The following is an 18,936-nucleotide window of genomic DNA, read 5'->3' as shown; positions in this document are numbered from 1 at the left end:
TATTGTAACACCCACACAGACTGTAAACAACAGCACTTTCTGACACGCAAACAGACTCAAAACCCACCAATTAAACTCAACTTTAATCCAGCCAGGCCTTATTCTGAGTGTTTTTTTTTCAGATTCTCTTTTTTTTCTCAGCTTAAAAGGCAACAGTGCAGTCTGGTGAATGTCAGGCCTGTCTGATCCCCCAGATTCTTTGGACCTGCCCTCACGTTTTGCTGAGCTAAGAACAAAGTACACAGAGCGCACACAGACAGCTTTGCTGCCTCAATACCAAGGAAGTGGAATTTCACCCCTAAACCAAAACAAACAACGCCACGCATTTCTTTACACTATTTAAATGAGCGCATTGAACACAAAAAGTCCTATCAAGTGGATACCAGATGCACACCTCTCTGTCCTTTCAAGAATTCTAACCCACTGATTGGTAAGGAAAACCATCAGAGAGCTGCACTTTGTGAATCATTTTTCCTGAGAGAAGAAGAAGTCAGAGCCCAGGCAGCTCACGATCCACACACCATTTAAAACACTTTGCACATGATCAGCGCAGTCAGAAAGTTCAACTCTGATCACGCATGTTCAGTACAGCACAGTGAACATTATGCAATCCTATTTTTATAAGCAACTCCTGTCAGCTCTACCCAGCCATATCAGTTTTCCACTCTCGCCCAGGTCCCAGCTCCTCTCCGACCACAATTCCTGTGCGCTATTAATATCAATAAGCTGCAGATTCCATTTCCCCAGACAAAGACAAAGAGAGAACGAGAGGCGATGAGTGAGGGGAGGAACTAATACCCTCACGCATCACCATGGGGTTACCACTTGCGATCACCTCCAACCCCGCTGCACTGACGAAAAGGAGCATTTTGCACATTACCTTGTACACGTACACACACACACACACACACACACACACTTTTTTCACACGTACCCAGGCCTCCAGGCCTCCATGCACATGCACGCACCAACAGCACTGCATGCACACCCACACCAGGGGAATGCAAATATGAGATAACTGCTGGGTGATATTTTCCAATCATTTGTAAATTTTTAACTTACAGAACAAATTCCTCCATTAATCAGGTCAAAGTATACGTCAGGTTTTCTCCCATGTTGTTCCTTCTCATGATCTCACTGCAATTCAAATGCATTAAAAATATACACAGAGATACTGGTAACAGAAATAGGTTTTTTTGACAACTTCGTAGTTCATACCGTCTCTCTTATCACTCCACCAGGCACTTTGCATGAACAAGCTATACCTATAATTTCTCTGCGAAATGCATTTAGATTTGAAGTTACACCCCCAAACTCACAGCTGAGGCTGTAACCATCAATTATTTTTATTGTCAGTGAATCTTTCAGTTACTTTCTTGATTAATCACTTTATCATTTTTTTCTAAAAAGATAAAAAAATGTCAGAAAATTGTGAAAAATGCCCATAATAATTTCCCATAACCCAAGATGATGTCTTCAGATTATTTATGTTGCCCATCCAACAGCCCAAAACCCACATATATGATCGTAAATGAAAGAAAAGAAGTGCATCCTCTGACTAAAAGCTGCAAATATTCAACACTTTAACTCAAACAATGAATCAATGACTGTTTTAGCTCCAAACGCAACTGTTTGCCTTCATTAGTCACTTAACTGACTTCCTGCACCATTTTGCAATATTACACTAGAAAGTGTTTTATCTAAACACTGGGCATGTTGCACTAGCTCTCTCCCCTACAGTGAAACTCGCACAGACTCTGTCAATCACTTACAGAACACACCCTCTAACACATGAGCACAGACATGCACATACATCCACCAATGTCCCATAAAAGGCAAGAAGAGGAGGAGAAAGAAAAAGAGGAAAAGTGTGGAAAGACAATGAAATCTTTACAGACTTACCCATGAACAGTTAAACAGTCTTTCATCATGGTCATGAAACTGTGTATTGATGCAGATTCCCTCCAAGCACTGAGTGTTTTGAAATCCACTTGTGAAGAAGAGAAAGCTGCCAGTGAAAGTAGCAGGTATGGAGTAGTTGAAGTAGTGTGTGGTAGTTGAGTGTGTTCGCCTTTGTGTGTGTGTGTGTGTGTGTGTATGCGTGCGTGTGTATGAGAGAGAGAGAGTTAGTGAGTGAGAGAGAGAGAGAGAGAGAGGGTGGGGGGGTGAACTGGAGCCCAGACTGCAGTGTTGAGAGGGACTGGTATGTGGAGGTATGTGGTCTAAACACAACAAAAGCCGGTGCCTTGCTCTAGATTAAATATGCAGGAAGAGGCCCCCTTTGCATAAACACAAACACTCAGCAAATGAAGAACTGGCACAGAGCAGATGCCTGCTGAGAGCCCTACCTGTCCTGGCCTCTTTTAATTAGACAAGAGCAGGCAGAACAAATGAACATCAGCATGGTCACACAAGGCAGAACAAAAGGAAGGGAAAAAACACAGAGGACTTCCTCAATCCTCCAAAATGTCCTTAATGACAAGAGCAGAAGATTAGACAGGAGCTGGAGAAAGGTGCACAACTTTAACATGTCACCAACAAGGTGTTTTTTTTTCTGCCTGTCCACACCTCCTCTGATACTATGCATTAAGTATTCTACATTTAAACAAACTTTGCTAATTACTTTGCTAATATTACTTTGTCAGATGGTTAATAAAAGTAAATCTAAAAATCTGATATGTAAAAAAAAAGACACGATCGTAACCAGAGCATGAAGACTTCTACATAAAACTGTTTAATTACAACCTAAAACACTAATTAAATCCTAAAATATCTAATTTAATTAGTTTAAGGTCATTTTTTTGGTGTGGGTTTTCATTAAATTCTGTCTTGGATTAAAAAAAAAATACCCTGTGTGATCCTTTTATTCATCTTTACATGAAAATATCCTGCACACACCTCCTGCTGGAAGTGACAAAAAATAAGAGCTGGATTTTAATCAGCAGGAGAAAATGATTTACACCAACGTCCACTGTCCATGTGTTTTCTTTTTCTCTTACATCCCCACTTTCCTCCTTCCCTCTCATCATCTATCTATGTCTGCCTCTTTTTTTTTTTTTATACATATTTAGTACAGGAATGCAGAAGCGTGTGCTGGGGGGGGGGGGGCACACTCCTCCTGAAAACTGCCAGGCCGTCAGAATTAAAAAAAACAAAAGAAACAAGGAGAATGGTGGACTGAGTCCCAGCAGAAAATCTGGAGAGCAGCGTTAGATGCTGAGAGACACACGCTGATGTGGCCAGTCAAAGATGTCATTTTCATGTGAAACCCTCTCAAATGGATCAGGTGGAGGCAGGAGGGGAGGGGGTGAGGGGTGAGGTGACACTAGGTGAAGGGAGGGAGGGGAGAGAGGGAGAAATTGAGGGGTGAGAGGGAGTAAGAGGGAGAGAGGAGAGCAAAAATGAGACCTCTGGAAAATAAACAGGGTGTAGGGTTTCAAAGGCAAGGGGGACACAGACATTCCATTGTTCAAGCCAATTATCAGTGGAAAATAATAACAACAGATGGATCCAGAGCGGCCAACTTGTGCCGGAGCACCCTGGCGCTGGAGAACAGATGATGAAATGTGAGAGTGCTGTTGGAAGGGCGTTTGGGGGGGGGGGGCTGTTGGGGGACTGCCCCACAGTCACTCACTCACACACACACACACACACACACACACACACACACACACTCACATCTCCACACACCAGATGTGAACTTCCACAAGGACAGTTTAATATGTGCTCTCTGGCCACCACTTGTGCCGCGCGGCTTTGGCATACCAGACAATGGCAGACACCTCCATGTGTTCAAAAGGGGGGGCGTCTGAAGTCAGATGACACATATGGCTCCTGTGTTGCTGTGTGATAAATTCAAATCTGTGCGTTCCTTTTATGTTCAACAAAGCAGGGTCACTTGATGGCAAACACATGCTCATGTGCTGTACAACACTACAACATGTAGTAGTTAAAATGAAGATTTTTTTTTCCTCTTTTTTTTTGCTCCTTTTATTCAAATCAGCACATATCCCCTGTGACCTGTTGTGATGTTTTCATTTGATGTTTTCCGGCATGCCTAACGTTCACAGATGCAACAGTGCAGCAGAGACAAGACCTCACTGACTCTGGCTTCATTCACAGATCCCTCATATCAGCCACAGATTGACAGGCAGCGGAGGGGGCTGCAACCTTAAAACAAAACCATTTCTCTGTGTGCCTTGTCAAGGGTGGGAGATGACTGCAGATAGCAGTACAAAAGATCTGCCCTTCCTTTTCACAAGAAAAGACAAGTTTTCGTTTCATTAACTCCAGACTAAAGCGTAATTATCTCCCTATAGACCTTAATCACCAACAGAAGGATAATAGAACAAAAACCAGTTTCTTCTTCAGTCATTAAAGTTTTTTTTCATGTTGTTGTTCTTTTTTCTCTCCTTTGCACTTTAGATGAGCCCATCAAATAATGCAAAAGAATCACGGGGGCACGAGTAAAGTCTTATTTTCAATTGCTGTCAGTTGTAGAGGGTGAAAGATTTTGGCCATGAAACAGACTCATTAGCTTGAGTGTGCCATCTTTGGCCTTTTCCTATCTGGCTACTTGCCCTGTTGACCAGTGGGTGACAACCAGCAGACGCCAAGTGACAAACAATTATGACCGAAAATGTCTGAAATAAAATCAGGTTGAACATCAAATCACAGCTTTAGAGTTGTATATAATCTAAATGTGTAACATTGCTTGAAGGTGCTTGTGATACTGTACCCCAAATGATAAATCCCTGGAGGATTTACAGCAGGATTTCTGTGGGGGGTAAAAAAAAAAAAAAAAGACTGGAAAACTTTGCCTAGATTTAATTAGCTTATGAAAAATAATTGCCATTAGCAAATCTCGTCAAATGGGGTTGAGGCATTTTGCTGGGGAAAAAAAAGTCATATTTTTTTGACGACGAGGAGACAAAGCGTTTTCAAACAGGAACTGTCGGGCCATCAGCCGTTTTAGTGCACTGACACTGAGGTCGAGTTAATTAGACTATTGTCATTTTAATCAGGACAGCTCAGCGGCCATCACTTCCTGAAAGAGCCAGTGGACTTTAAACGGCAGAGGGATTTTTGTGCGTGTGTGTGTGAATGTATGTGCGTGGGTACTGTATATGTGTGTGTTGGGCCCGAGGTGTCACCCAGCTATGGGTTATGGAGTATGGTCTGGTTCTCTCACATGCTTAGAACATTAATGAGCTGGAGACACACCAAGGAAACAAAGGAGCCTGGAGGATCACCAGGGGAAACTATTCGCCTCTGCTCTACTCATGTCTCTGTTCATTTGAAAATAATTTAAATATCAAATATTTGAAATAATTTGCTTCTCCCTGGCTATCAGATTTTGAATAGGGAGTCTTTCATGTCTTCGTTATTATGTTCTTCACTGGCATTAGCATTTAAAACATAATTAATGTAACCATATTTTCTAGGTGCTTACCATTATGTTACAATAATGGTTTATTTTTGTCCGATTTACATATTTTATGAATACAATGGGAAAATCGTGATAACAAACCAAAGAATGACAAATGATATATCAAATCTTTGCTGAATATCATTAATCTGAAGAGAGTTTTTAATCAAAACTGACAAAGGCTTGGATTTAACCTCTAGACTAGTGAGATGAAATTCACTTTAAGCTTCCTCTATTGAAAAAAAAAAAAAAAAAAACACAAGGTAAAGATGGTAAAGCCGACACAGTCTCATTTGAGTTTAGCACAAGCATTCAGAACATGATTTGGGGGGAGGAGCTGAGCACTAGAGGTGTCAGTGGAGCTCTGCCAATCAGCGGGGGTGATAACGGGGCCAGCCCTATATTAACACCAAAACACCTTTGTAATTTTTCCCCTGGCCATAGTTCAGGTCATTTGTGGTCAAGGTGACAAAGGTAACCTGCAGACAAACGCTGGTGAACTTCCCCCTGTGACACCACCGTCAGCCCTGGGGCAGGACTGGCCAATGACATTAGCCGAGAGTCTGAGTACAAAGTTGACCACTGCAATATTTCATATTCACAGGCCTCAAGGGAAACTGCATTAAAAAGGGTTGGAGCAGGCCTGGCACATTTGACTCCATGCCGCTTTCTTTTTTTTTTTTTCTTACTATGTCTGTTTATGATTATATTAATAGTTCCATAAGTTCATCATTTTTAACATTAGTCATTAATATTTCAAAGGGAGTTAATATTAATCTGATCAGAAATTATCTTCCTTCAATAATTCAATATACACATTAATAATTCAATAAAAAGAATGTTCAGCACAGTTGGGGGGGGGGGGGGGGGGGGGCTGGAGACATTCAATAACTAAATGTGAGAAAATGAAGCTGGAAAAGTCACATTACAGCATCAAGTTTGTTAAATACAGTAGCAGTAGAATCTAACATGCTAGTACCCTGTGAGCATCTTCAGCTGGAATGCAACTTGTTATCAAGGAAAGCTAACAGGCCTAAATTGACGATAATAAAAAAAAGTTAAATCATAGAAACTTTCTGGTTTCACCTTAAAGTGGTTAATCCAGACTTAAATGCACTGACTAACCAGGGACCACAGGCTGTTGTCTCCATGTGTGCACATGCAGAGATAAAGAAGACACGCAGACTGTGAAGCCTCTGCACCATTAAAAGCCCCGCACTGCCCAAGTTCCTCCATAAGAGATTTACAGGGATTAGATGGTGAAATAAAGGCCTAATCTTTATTTGACAGGAAAGCCAATCTCTGACTCACCGGTCAACCCCTTGCGGTAGGTGCCTCTCTCACAACTCACTTTCCTTGCTACACACCTCAGGCTTATTTAAAACCACATTTAGGATGCATATTGTGCCTTGTATGAGGTCTCAATCCAATTATCATATAAAAAAAGACAAAAAGTGAATTTTTTCAAGTGAAAAGTGTGCAGAGGCTTAGTGCCTCAGACATATTCCACAAATGATGTCCTATATTGGGTCACAGCCTTACCTGTATGTGAGTACATCTTGGTGGCTATTTCCTTTTGTAATTTTCCTTTTTTTTCTTTTGGTCTAAGCTGTGCCTGATTGAAAACCAATTTCCATGTGCAGTTTAATGACAGATGGAAAGAGATATTTCATGGAGATGTGTAGTCGAGACTGATAAACTATTAATCACGCTGCCGGACAATGACACCGGCTAAATTTAAACACAAAGTGAAAAAACGTCAAGCAACAGCCTCCCTTATTCCGTAAATTATTCATTACTGGGGGCTGTTATTGCACAGCATATAGAATTAAATTTTTTAGGTTTCATGTAATTACAGTACATTTTGATGTGGGTAACACGTCAGAGGTCGGACTGGCAGTCCTTCACTATGTTTAACCCTGTCAGACAGCGGCCAGGGCCTTTTCCTGTCCCCTCTGTCTGTCTTCCTCTCACGTCCTTCTGTGTCTGTCTGCTCAATTTTGACCCACAGACCAAGATGATGAGGTGAAAGAGTGATGGATAAGACTTCATTATTTAGTGTAACCTATATTTCTAAAAATGTATAACACATCAAGTTTCTGTTTGGCTGTGTTCGCATTTTCACTTAACACATTCAAAAGAAGCCACCGTTGCTGTGGCTTTTAATGGAAATTGCATAATATGATTTTCTTCATAGAAAAACCTCCCAGTCACGAGAAATCAGTTGCACAAGGTTTTCTAATAAAGATTTCAGTTACAATTTTGTTTCTTCAAATGCCAAGGATGCAGTTTCAGTATTCTGTAGATATGACATAATATTATTCAAACATGTTTTTTGTGTGGCAAAAACTGATTCTATTTAAAAAAGTAGTAAAGACTGTTGCTCTGTTGTACCTGATCCCAATGCTTGACGTGAGACAGACGCTAGATTATCTAAAAACATTCACTTCCCTTAAAGGTGACCTATTATGCTCATTTCCAGCATTATACTTTTATTCCGGGATTCCTTTGGAGCAGCTTTGCACGATTCACAGTTCAAAGAAAGTCCTTATTTACTTCAAGCTGCCTGTTTTGCAGCCCCTCAGTGGAGCCTCTGAATGAAACAGGCATTAGCTCAGGCCTCCTTAAGAGGCTTCCTTAAAAGCCCACTGTCTTCTGATTGGCCAAACATCCCGAAGGGGTTATGAAAGCAAACTGTTAAACTAAGTAACAAAACATAATTGATTAGAAATGCCAACTTCTCAAATCCATCCGCATACTTTTGAGCCAAAATCCAGAATCTGAGAGTAGACATACACAGAACAGAGACTACAGCAGGACGTCTCTGTTCAGTAAATCTTACACCCAGTCCTGCTAAAATGCTGATTTAAATGGAAAACGTCTGCTGTCAGAAAATACCAAAGCTAACAATGTTGTCATCATTGCTTTATGAATTTATAACGAACCTGCACGGTCAGTTATTTGTATGATGCCTATAATATTACTCAAGAGGAGAGTTTTGGGAAGAATGAGCTGAGCTTGGAGCAGATGATTGTAACGAGATGACGTCAGAAGCAGGAAAGACCACTGGAAACTCAATCTGACGCCTAAGTTTTTGTCTCACAGGGCCTTTAACATACATTTACCTCATGATGAAACTATGGCAACATTTAATATGGACATTATGTATATGACAAAAATAAAGGAAAGCATAACAGGTCTGCCCACAGTGCTAACCACTGTCTCACAGCGAGAAGATTCTGGGTTCAAACCTGCGGGTTGGCTGGGACCTTTCTGTGTGGAGTTTGCATGTTCTCCACGTGCCTGTGTGGGTTTCCTCTGGGTACACCTGCTTCCTCCCACAGTCCAAAGGCATGTACCTTTAGGTGATTTGGTGACTCTGAATTGCCCGTTGGTGTGAATGTGAGCGTGAATGGTTGTTTGTCTCTACATGTCAGGGCTGTGACAGACTGGCATCCTGTCCAGGGTTTACCCCGTCCTTGCCCAGTGTCAGCTGGGACTGGCTCAAGCAATAGACTGTATACAAAAATGGACGTAAACTCCAGACAATGCAGAAGTGTATTCTACCTAATGACCATCAGGGCCGATTCCACTGGCTGCAAAAAGAAGTCAGATTGTTTTGAATTCTATGGGAAAATGGCCCTACTTCTCACTTGATTTATTACCTCAGTAAATGTTTTTCTAATGAGTCTCAATCGCTAGTTTCAAGTCTTCTTCAATACAACATGATGTCCATTTCTTGAATTATGGTCCCATTTCAAGGAAAATAGACCATAAAGCAGGGTATGCATTAGAATGTGGTCACCATGTGATTGACAGACTGTACCACACACAGCGACCTGCCTGACTATCAGAATAGACTACAGAGTGGGTCAGATCCACCCCTCACTCCTCCTCAGCTCCACCTTCTCATCCAAACATTTCTTCTGATTTAAAAAAAAAAAGGTGGCAACAGCCAAATTACAAACTCCTGGCTTAAAAGCAGCAGTTCACAAACCAATGGGTTACATCATGGTGGGTTGCCACTTTCCCCCAAGACCCTAAAAGAATAAGAAAGACTGACGGAATAATAGGTCGCTTTTAAACATACTGTTTCTTCAAATTGTCCATGTTTGCTGTCTAGTTTCTGCTTTGATGTGATTAGTTGAATAAGAAAAATACTGTTGTTATCTTTCAGCAGAGATCTGAAAGGCTAAAACTTTCCATTTTTACAGCAGAAGCTCTGCTCTGCCAAAAAAGTTGCAGTACCTTTTCAAAAGTGGTCAAACTCTGAGCATCTTGCATTATCTTCACTTTGCTTTTTGTGTGAAACAGGCAAGTGCAAACAGCAAATAAAAATCACTACATGATCTGAAGTTAAAGAAAAATATGGATGGAAATGATTGTGTTGTCAATGTCAGAAACAGGTACTTTACAAACTTAAAAGTAGTTCTCCGAATTAGTCAGGATTCACTTGTGTGGTGGAAGGAGACAGTGCACCATGAGCTGACAAGTTGAACGTGACGTCTCCAATGCAACTATCTCCATGGTTATATTCAAGACATACAAAATAATAATAAATGTTAAAATCTCCCACTCTGACTCTGTCACCCTTTTTTAATAACATGAGAGGTAGTTGGTTATGTTGAGGCGTGTAAAGAGAAATTGGATTAAATTGATACAATACAAAATAATATACCATAATGACACATAAAGTAACATAGGTTTGTAAATTTGTACAGTTACCAGATGTTACTTTACCATATCTGGCAGACAAAGGCCTTGTTTGTGTGCTCCATATCCTCCACTCAGTGTTTCTCCCTCACTATCTCTCTCCCTCTCTCTTCCTTGTATCATCCCCAGCTCGCAGCAACAAACAGAGTTGTATGCAAATACTAAAAGCCATAATGCATTATATTGTTTGGTGTTAACATTTGAATATTTAAATGGTGCGTTTTAGATCTAGATATTCCCATTTCAATTTCCATATACTGTACATGCTGAATGCAGACAGTTAAGTTTGCCCGTATAGCAGCTTGATGACTTTATGAGCATGTTTGTGAATGTTTTGACACACCATCATTCTCATGAGTATGTTCTTGCAGCATACAACACTAAAAGTTACCGTAATAAATGTATGAATAAAACTGTATGTGGCCTGTGTCAGAGCCACGGTGCTGGATGTGTGAATCACCCACGTACATGCCACTTAACCAAATTGGCAAAGCTGATAAGCCATATTTACATAGCAGTGTTGCTGGGCGTGATGACTATCAGTAAAACTTCCCCCCACGCTTTAATGGAAAGTTGGGATATAACTTAGTGTAGGTTACATCTGCCCTCAGGAAAATAGCTCAATTACAGCCGTGAATATAAACACTCATGTGGCTGTCGGAGTGGTAAACAGATGTGGGGTGACAGTCTGTAGTACGTGATCAGTCAAGCAGCTGTTGCTGCACCTTCATTTATTCACTTGTTCTGATGATGGATTCCAGTCTCTCCCCCCACAGCTCCACATGCAGCGACACTATTTGCTTATGGGGCAGTGGCAAAAGGCAGATTAAGCAGCTGAGAATATCATTAACACGTTCTCTGTGTAAAGTTAACGCCTGCTGCACTTTTACTGCCGCTGTCAAACACAACAATCAGTTTGCATGAAGTGGACATCATGGATCGACTTGGAGTGACTTCAGTCCCTCTCTCTGTACAGGCCCCTCTGTTCTGATGCAGGACAGCACTGAAAACACTGTGCTACCAATTTCTTTCAGACAACACAAGAGCATTCAGAATGATGCCATATGATGTTATTTTGTCTTAGCAAACTGTACGTTTGTACTCACACAGTGTATTGAAAAGGACATCCCCCTTTGGCTGTTGTGTCATTGGGAGCCTACCTGTCACACAGCTGATATGACGCTCTTTGAATGCAATGTGTACATGTGATCAGAGCTGCAGCAAGCGCCCCAGATGACAAAGTGACTAGGAGTGTCAAAGCAGCCTACAAACAGGCCTGTCCTCTTCCAGACAGGAAGCTGGGAGCAGCAGAGGCGCTGCCTTGTCTCATCTGCCAGCAGCGCTCGCTGCCTCCCCGCCTCATCACAGCAACCACGTCTGATGGTGTGCACAACTCCATGCTGGACGGCTGTTTTGATTTCAGCCTGTGTGACACATCTGTTGCTTGTCATGTTGTGTTGTGCCTGTCTGCAAGCTGAGCACAACCGGGGCAAATGTGCTTCTCATCCCTCTGTCCATATTTACAGGGCTCTCGCTTACAAACAGGCCGGCATGGTGTACGTCATGTGGAAGGTCAGGAGGCCTTACGAGACACTACGTGCACCTGTGCGGCCGCTGTCACAAGCCATCAATCCTCATCGCCTGCTGCAAATGTGGGGTTTGCAGGCTGTCGAATGTGAGTGCTCTGTATTAAAAGATGCATTATCTTCTAATAAACCCTGTATGAAATCTTCAGTAAAAGTCAGGAGTGATTGCAGTGTTGATTGTATATAGAGGGAAAAGGTATGGATCTTAGTCACTTTATCATCCTCTAAGAATTCCCCATCATTGTCCTGTCTCCTGAAAATCAATTATTTCCATCCCATGTCTAATTGAGATAATTTGCTACAGCTGTAAATCAAATCTCCATCAAGGGTGCATTCTTCACAATGTGCTCTTTATGGGCTTTTAAAGTACTTTGCAGGAGCATTTCGCAAAACTACCAAAATTAAGAATATTCTATGCAAGACTCCCACTGTCAGCTTAAACAGATGAGCGATGACGACGGCTAATTGGACCCATCCGATCTATCCATCTATGAAGCACACATGCCATATCAGCGAAAATCAAACGAGATTGTTTCACTGTGAGTATAAGGCAAGCCCAGCACTAAAGGTATTTATTAATGGGATGTTACAGTTGCCTAGAAGGAGTGTGCTTCATTTCTGTGTCCTTGTCTTTCCAATCAATATTCAAAAGTGCCTCATAATTACACATGTAGGATTCATTTACATGCAAAGTGCAAGTGTGGCCATAAACTGCAATGAAAGATTCTTTTTTTTTTCTTTCTATCTCTTGTGATTATTTTTAGATGTATTGATTTTATTATTATTAAATTAAAAATAAAACAAAAAAACAGCAAAATGAGAAAACTACGGTTTGTCTACTTGAACAATTTGTGTGAGTGTCAAACCTGCGCCTGTTATGTAAATACAATCCCTCTTGAGAGGGTGGGGAAAAATCTGAGAGGGCTCATTTACATTGTCAAATGACACAACACTCACACTTTCCATTTACTATCAAACTGTTTTGCAGAAACACTAACGTGGAAACGATCAGCGTGTGTAGCTCCACAATGTAACAATACTGCTGTAAAACAAACTGAGATCAGGTTGGATGGTACACAACGTGATCAAACACCGTGACTGCCATTTCGAGCGGCCCCGTCAGACCACAAGACAACGCATAGGAGCGCTGGCACAGCAGGGAGGCACAACGCTACCATGGGGCTCTAATATATTCAAAGAGGGATCATTTACTTAAGGCTTGCATCCAAGGATCAGTCTGGCCTTCATTAGCCTCAATCTGACACGGATGTGAACAACATGTTGGCTTGCCACATGAACACTGCCCCTCCTCCCTCTCTCCCTCTGAACCCCAAACACTCTCCTCCCCTGCCTTCTCTGAGACCTGCACAACAAATTCCTCTGGAAATATATCACAGGTTGTTAGCATTCCAGAGAGAATTTTACATGGGTGTACACTCAGGCCTTAATTAGAGACACTATTTGATCATTCAGCAGCTGGGCTTTATTAAAAATACGGGTTCACACCACCCTACAGTCACCCCCGGCTCAGTGTGAAAGAGCTCACAGAGGCAGAAGAGTCTGTGAAACAAGAATATGAATATTCATCATTTGATGCGTAGTATCCTTGTACGGGAAATCTACGCCCCAGCAAGGCTTTTTTGTTGTTGTTGTTGTTGGTTTTTTTTAAAAAAATTGTTTCCTTTAATTTAAAAAGCTGACCTGAGAAATCACTTCAGTATGAAGTCTATATAAAATTACTGTGGAGAGTTTTAATGTCCCATGATCTTTCAGAGCTTCTTCTACACTAACACTGCAAAAAAAAAAAAAAAAAATAGAAGCTTACGTTTTTAATAAGAAATATATATTTAACATATATTTAAATAATAAATATCAGCAACCTCAGTCAAAACACAACATTATAAACCTTTACAGAGACTCACTGAAAGCCTCAACCTAAATGTCAGCACAGAACCTGAGCTGCATCAACCTGAAAAGAAGCAAAGAGATGTAAACTACATCTGACCAAGGTCGACAGGGACTATAAAACAAACACCGGGTTTAAGGTGAAGTCTTCCCTGCGTGAAGGTTAGCCATGTTTTGTGTTTACACTACACTGCAGGCTTTGAAATTGTTTTGCAGTGTGGAGTCTGCCCAGGGTCATTGTTTGTTTTTGACGTGTTTATACACCACACAAGGAGTAATGACTTCTAGGATAGTGGGGGGGCGGGGTGGGGGTGGGGGGTTGGGGGGGGGGGGGGGGGGGGGGTGCAGACACGATCCAGCACACTATCTGCACTTTTTCTTTACTTTTCAGGTTCACTGTCAACTTTCAACGGCCAGCAGCAAGAGGCAGTGTCACTGTCGTCACGTCATGTTCAGCATCATTCAAAGTGATGTAAATATGCGACTGCATCCGGAAATGAGAAAATCGGTTACTATGCAAAACCTTTCTTATCGTTTCGTGGCATTCAAACTTTTAAAACCATTTCCATATAATGGCCTTCTTTGAAAAGACCACTTTGTGCAAAAGTTAGAAAATAATGACGAGTGTGAGACAAAGCTAATGCAGGAGCAGTGTGTCTGTGTTAACCGACTTGCACTGCTGTTTACTGACGTGCACGAGAAGCACTTACTTTGATCTGTGGCTCCACAGGATGTCACCACTGGAGTCTCCTGACTGGACCGGCAAGCAGCAGATAGAGAAGGGGAGGAGAGAAGAAGAGGAGAGGTTGTAGGAAGGAAGGAAAGTCAGGGGGTGGGGGTGAGAGAGAGGAAAAAAGAGAAACAGTGGAAATTATTTGAAACATGAAGGTGACTAACAAAAAGCAAATACATACACCTTTTTCCACTATCGCCTTTCTCACCCCCCACACCCCACAGCCCTACTTTAAATATGTGTGGACACAAATTTAGCGCCTCAAACAGAACTGATTAAACAAATAATGACACCTCCCAAAAACTGTAGCTGAGTACAAATTAATTTGAGCATTGCTCTAATTGAATTTAAACACTGCTCCTCCCTAACCTTAGATCAAGCACTTTTTAATTACTGGCTTCTGAAGACTGAATCCCTACAGTGTTGATGGAAAAATAAAAATAGGGTAAGCTTCACAGCACACTCTGAATGTTTTTATCCAATATAAATGAAGCTCCACCAGAGTGAACACCAGGGCTTTTCTGAAATGGCTTGTTCGGGGTATTAAACTGCCCTTTTCAGATCACCACACATTAGCACTCGCAGCTGAGCTCTGTCATTCAGTCCCGCTGCCCCGTGCCCCCTCGCCTGAACTCCTTCCCTCCGCTTGCACACACAGAGGGAAGAAACGGCAAAATGTGTTTCCTGAAAAGGAGGAGAGGTGGAAAAAGCCCATCCTGCCCCGCAAATCACCGCCGCCCCACCAGAGCTGCCGCCACTGGCCTTTCTGCAGAGGCAGCAAAAGTTCCCCGAGAGGGGAGCGTCTGCCAACTCAAACAGGGCTCATTCTCCTCTCTGTGGGCCGCCAGCCGCCCATGTAGGCCTGCGCTGGGCTTCCTGAGGGCTCGCTGCAGCTGGAGCACTTTGAATAAAGGTAACAGCAATGTCACAGCTACTGTAAACTTGCTGGGCTGCTCCTGTCAGCAGGACGTTCCCAATCAAAGCAGAAACAACCCCACCTAAAACACAACGCATTGTTTTTTTTCCACAAGCCCCAAGTCCAAACTTCCCATGAATCACAAAGAGAGCACACAGGCGAGAGGGCAACCACTGTTCCCTGATCTTGCCAAACAAAATGCCAAGAGACCGGGAGTGACATTCAGCTCTGGGGTTTAAAAATACGAGCAATTTGAAAATGATTAGAGTCTTATTTTATTGTTGAGCGCCTGACACAAGAGAGGAAACCAGAACAATCAAGCCGACTGACTTTTTTTTTCTGCTGAATTTAGAAACACTAATTAGTTTTGCTCTCGTAAAGTCAACCTGAAAACGACCAATTATAAAGTGAAAATGAGATGTGCAGAGGAAACAAGAGCTTGTCATTTCCACTCTTCAAGTCCCATATGCACAACTTTACTGTGATGACTTTTGCACACAGCCGAGATGATTGGCAAGCCACCTACTATACTTGGTGTCACGTACACATTCTGACCAGTTAATGGCACTTTACATCAAATAGCCTTTTGCTTAGTTAGAAGGAAGCTATTACAGATCTGTATGACCACATCAAACCCAGGCTGAGCAGCTTGGGCATGCAGATGTCCGAAGCAACCAGGCTGGGGAGAGGACACAGCCCACCAGGCTGACCACAGCACCAGCTGGTTTCAGCTATAGACCTACCAGGGCCAAACTGTTACTCCCTCACAGGTGCCTTCATCTTTCAAGGGTAATGGTATAATTCCTCTGTATGTGTAATTGTTTCATACTAGTAGCAGGTTAGTTTCACCCACATGCAGCATATTTCACTTTAGTCATTAGAAATTAACAGAAAACCAGTGGAAATTATCTGCAGGAATTTCACTGCTATTCCCCAAGCAAACAGTGGTGAGTGTTTCATCACTGTCAGGCTGAAGACGGATGGGCTGTCAGTGCCTTCCCCTGACCAAGATCCAGCTCCTGGGCTGAGAAGTGGCTAAAAAAGGCCAGGCCTACGCTTTCCAGGCCTGCGCCTTTTACTGGGAGTAATTCTCAGATGCCAGGTTGCTGCCAACGTCCTTGCAGCCAATGGCAGAGAGGCCAGTAAGTTCACATTAACTGCAGAGTGTAACTGCGCTGAACATCTGCTCATGAATGAGAGCGCTGCCCACTAACTCAGCGAGTTGAGGCCCACTGATGAAAAATTCAACGTTCTCCTCGCTGGCACGCTTGTTCTGCACTATTCTCCTGAGCCCCCAGAATTATATTAAGAGAATTTCAGCATGGCCTGGTGTATCTGAGAGAACAGCTGGCGCTGAAAAGAGATCTGCCGCTCAGCGAGAGCTCAGGGACTTCACACAAGATCTGCCTTCTCCTACAACATTTGTCCTTGAAGGAAAAAAAAATATTAGTGTTAAGCACCCAGGTAATAATAAGAAAGCAGAGGCTACATTTAGCTGATTACACCACCCATGTGTGCTACAGTGGACAGAGCATAACCAGTGAAGACATGAATCGATATGGAGAGAGAGGATAGAGGGCCAGTTGTGACAATAAGTAGCTCCCTCAGGAGACCTATTCACTACACCTCTCCTTTGTTTGGCTTGTTTAGCTCATTAGATTGTTAACTAGGAAGGATCTGCCCCCAACCCCACAATATGGAGTCAGTCTAATCAGAAACAGACGCAGTATGTTCAGGGGGTGACTACATCAAAGACTTTGGAAAGTATGAAGGCAGTCCCACAATACTGTGCTTCAGTTGCTGCAATTATGTGCCTCATAAGTTTATGATATCACTGTAGACACAACATGGACAGAATATATTATTAACTATTAGTCAAGGAAAGGGATTTCACAATAAGATGAAATCAGAAAATCATAACTAAAAGTATACAGTGACATGAACTGCCAAAGCCTTTCCTGTGAAGATGATGAAATTGTTTCTCAGTTTAAAAATGTTAAGTTTAAGGAAGTGATGACTCCAAGCAAACACTAAGAATAAAAGATTACCACACTCAGTAATTTCACTTCTGTCTTTCTGTGAAATACAGTTAACAGATTTCTAAATGTCAGCACACAACCCAACCTGAGTGACTTTATGAAACTTTTATCTCATTGTTTGTTTGATCTTAATCTCGGTTTCACAGTTTCTGACTTTTTCACCAAAATTAGACTCGATTTACACAAGAAATCTGCCTTTATCTGAGCTTCTGTGATTCACATGTGGAAAGCAGCAGTGACTTTAGCTTTTTTGGCCTTTAATACAACGCACTGAATTATGTGGAAATCATGGCAACAGCCCAAAAAGGGATCTGTGAATATAATATTGCCACTGAAAACTGAGAGGATGTCTGGAGAGAAGCTCATTTAGCTGCTGACAAATGACAGCACTTTGTCTTCCTGACAAGATCCCTCCTTCATCAAATGTCCAACTTCACATGGAAATAGGAAATCACACATTATCACACTGACAAACAATTACAACCGTGTCATTAGCAGCAACCCTGGGCATGAAACCATTAACAAAACACAATGTTGCACACCACGCTAGCCATCAGAAGAAACACAGGATGTAGATGAAAAGACACTGATAAATCAATCATGACACAAACAACCTGATGCTTATAGTTTGGGAAGGGTCTAAATGTTGGGAATGAGGGGCGATAACAGTCCTTTGTTCCAACTAAATAAATCACATAATAATCTCTGGCAATCAAAAGTTTCTCATCTCTGAATAAAGATTTATGCCTGCATCGATGGCAGAACGGTGCTGGCCTTATATTAAAAGTCAACACTTTAGAGGAGTTTCTCTCCAAGTGACTTAATCAGATACGGAGCATTAGTATCTTTTTTAATACATCTGCCAGTGTCAGGCAGCAAATGAAAAAAGCTAGCCTCTGTAAATATGACTGCTTACTTCTAACACAAACATTGTTGACACCTAATGTAATTTCAGCGGGACATCCAAGTGAAAGCGCACCGGGGTAATATAATGCTCTTAATGAGAATTCCTTCCAGCTTGAGACCTCGGCGAGATAGCCATAATGCATGGCTTCTCTTTTTAATAAAATAATTGTTACAGTTATTAAAGATGAATCTCATCACAGTCGAGATGACAAAATAATTCATTACCAAAACCATGGCTTTAAATAGCTGCAAATTATGAACCCCTCCCCCCACACCCCCACCCCTCAGAAAATACACTTCCAGATAAATGGGTTCGTTATTTCATATAAATATTAGATATATGCTGCCCTTGAATGAATTATTGCAACTGTCCATTAAGACATTTGTAGACACACAATGCACCATGTAAGCTAAAAATACAACAACAGCTGATCTTCTAAACTATAATTAATTTGATCCTATATCATAACAACCCTCATTCTAACTATAACTCATATAACTGTGGCTAAACCTGTTTTCTCTGGATGACTCAGATGATTGACCTGTGGTGTTATTTTTAGCTATTGCTACCGTTTACATTACTATCACCACTACTGTGTTTTATGTATAGAATGTATGTATGTATACATGCTTACTTACATACTGATATATCATGTTTACTGTACTTGCTTATGTATATCCAGCACATACTATAAATATTACACCATATT

The 18,936-nt window shown here is 41.7% G+C and overlaps 1 protein-coding gene across 23 annotated transcripts in view; it reads right to left on the bottom strand.

Annotated features, from left to right (window-relative positions):
- Positions 1-18,936, bottom strand: part of foxp1b (forkhead box P1b) — a 157,416-nt gene that overhangs the window by 103,209 nt on the left and 35,271 nt on the right. For 16 of the 23 annotated variants that reach the window (XM_071494830.1, XM_071494832.1, XM_071494851.1 and 13 more), the window contains one exon: positions 14,343-14,386. The exons of 6 other annotated variants lie outside the window; for them this stretch is intronic. The gene's annotated coding sequence lies outside the window, so the exon portion shown is untranslated. Of the gene's footprint in view, positions 1-1,902; positions 2,093-14,342; positions 14,387-18,936 lie in introns of those variants that run through there. One more of the 23 variants, XM_071494847.1, reaches the window with a different exon arrangement.

This window comes from Trachinotus anak, unplaced genomic scaffold (genome assembly GCF_046630095.1).
Source record: "Trachinotus anak isolate AG129_WGS33_773 ecotype Australia unplaced genomic scaffold, CSIRO_AGI_Tana_v1 ptg000013l, whole genome shotgun sequence".
In the NCBI taxonomy this organism is placed as follows: Eukaryota; Metazoa; Chordata; class Actinopteri; order Carangiformes; family Carangidae; genus Trachinotus; species Trachinotus anak.
This window is presented reverse-complemented; position numbering and strand designations above follow the sequence as displayed.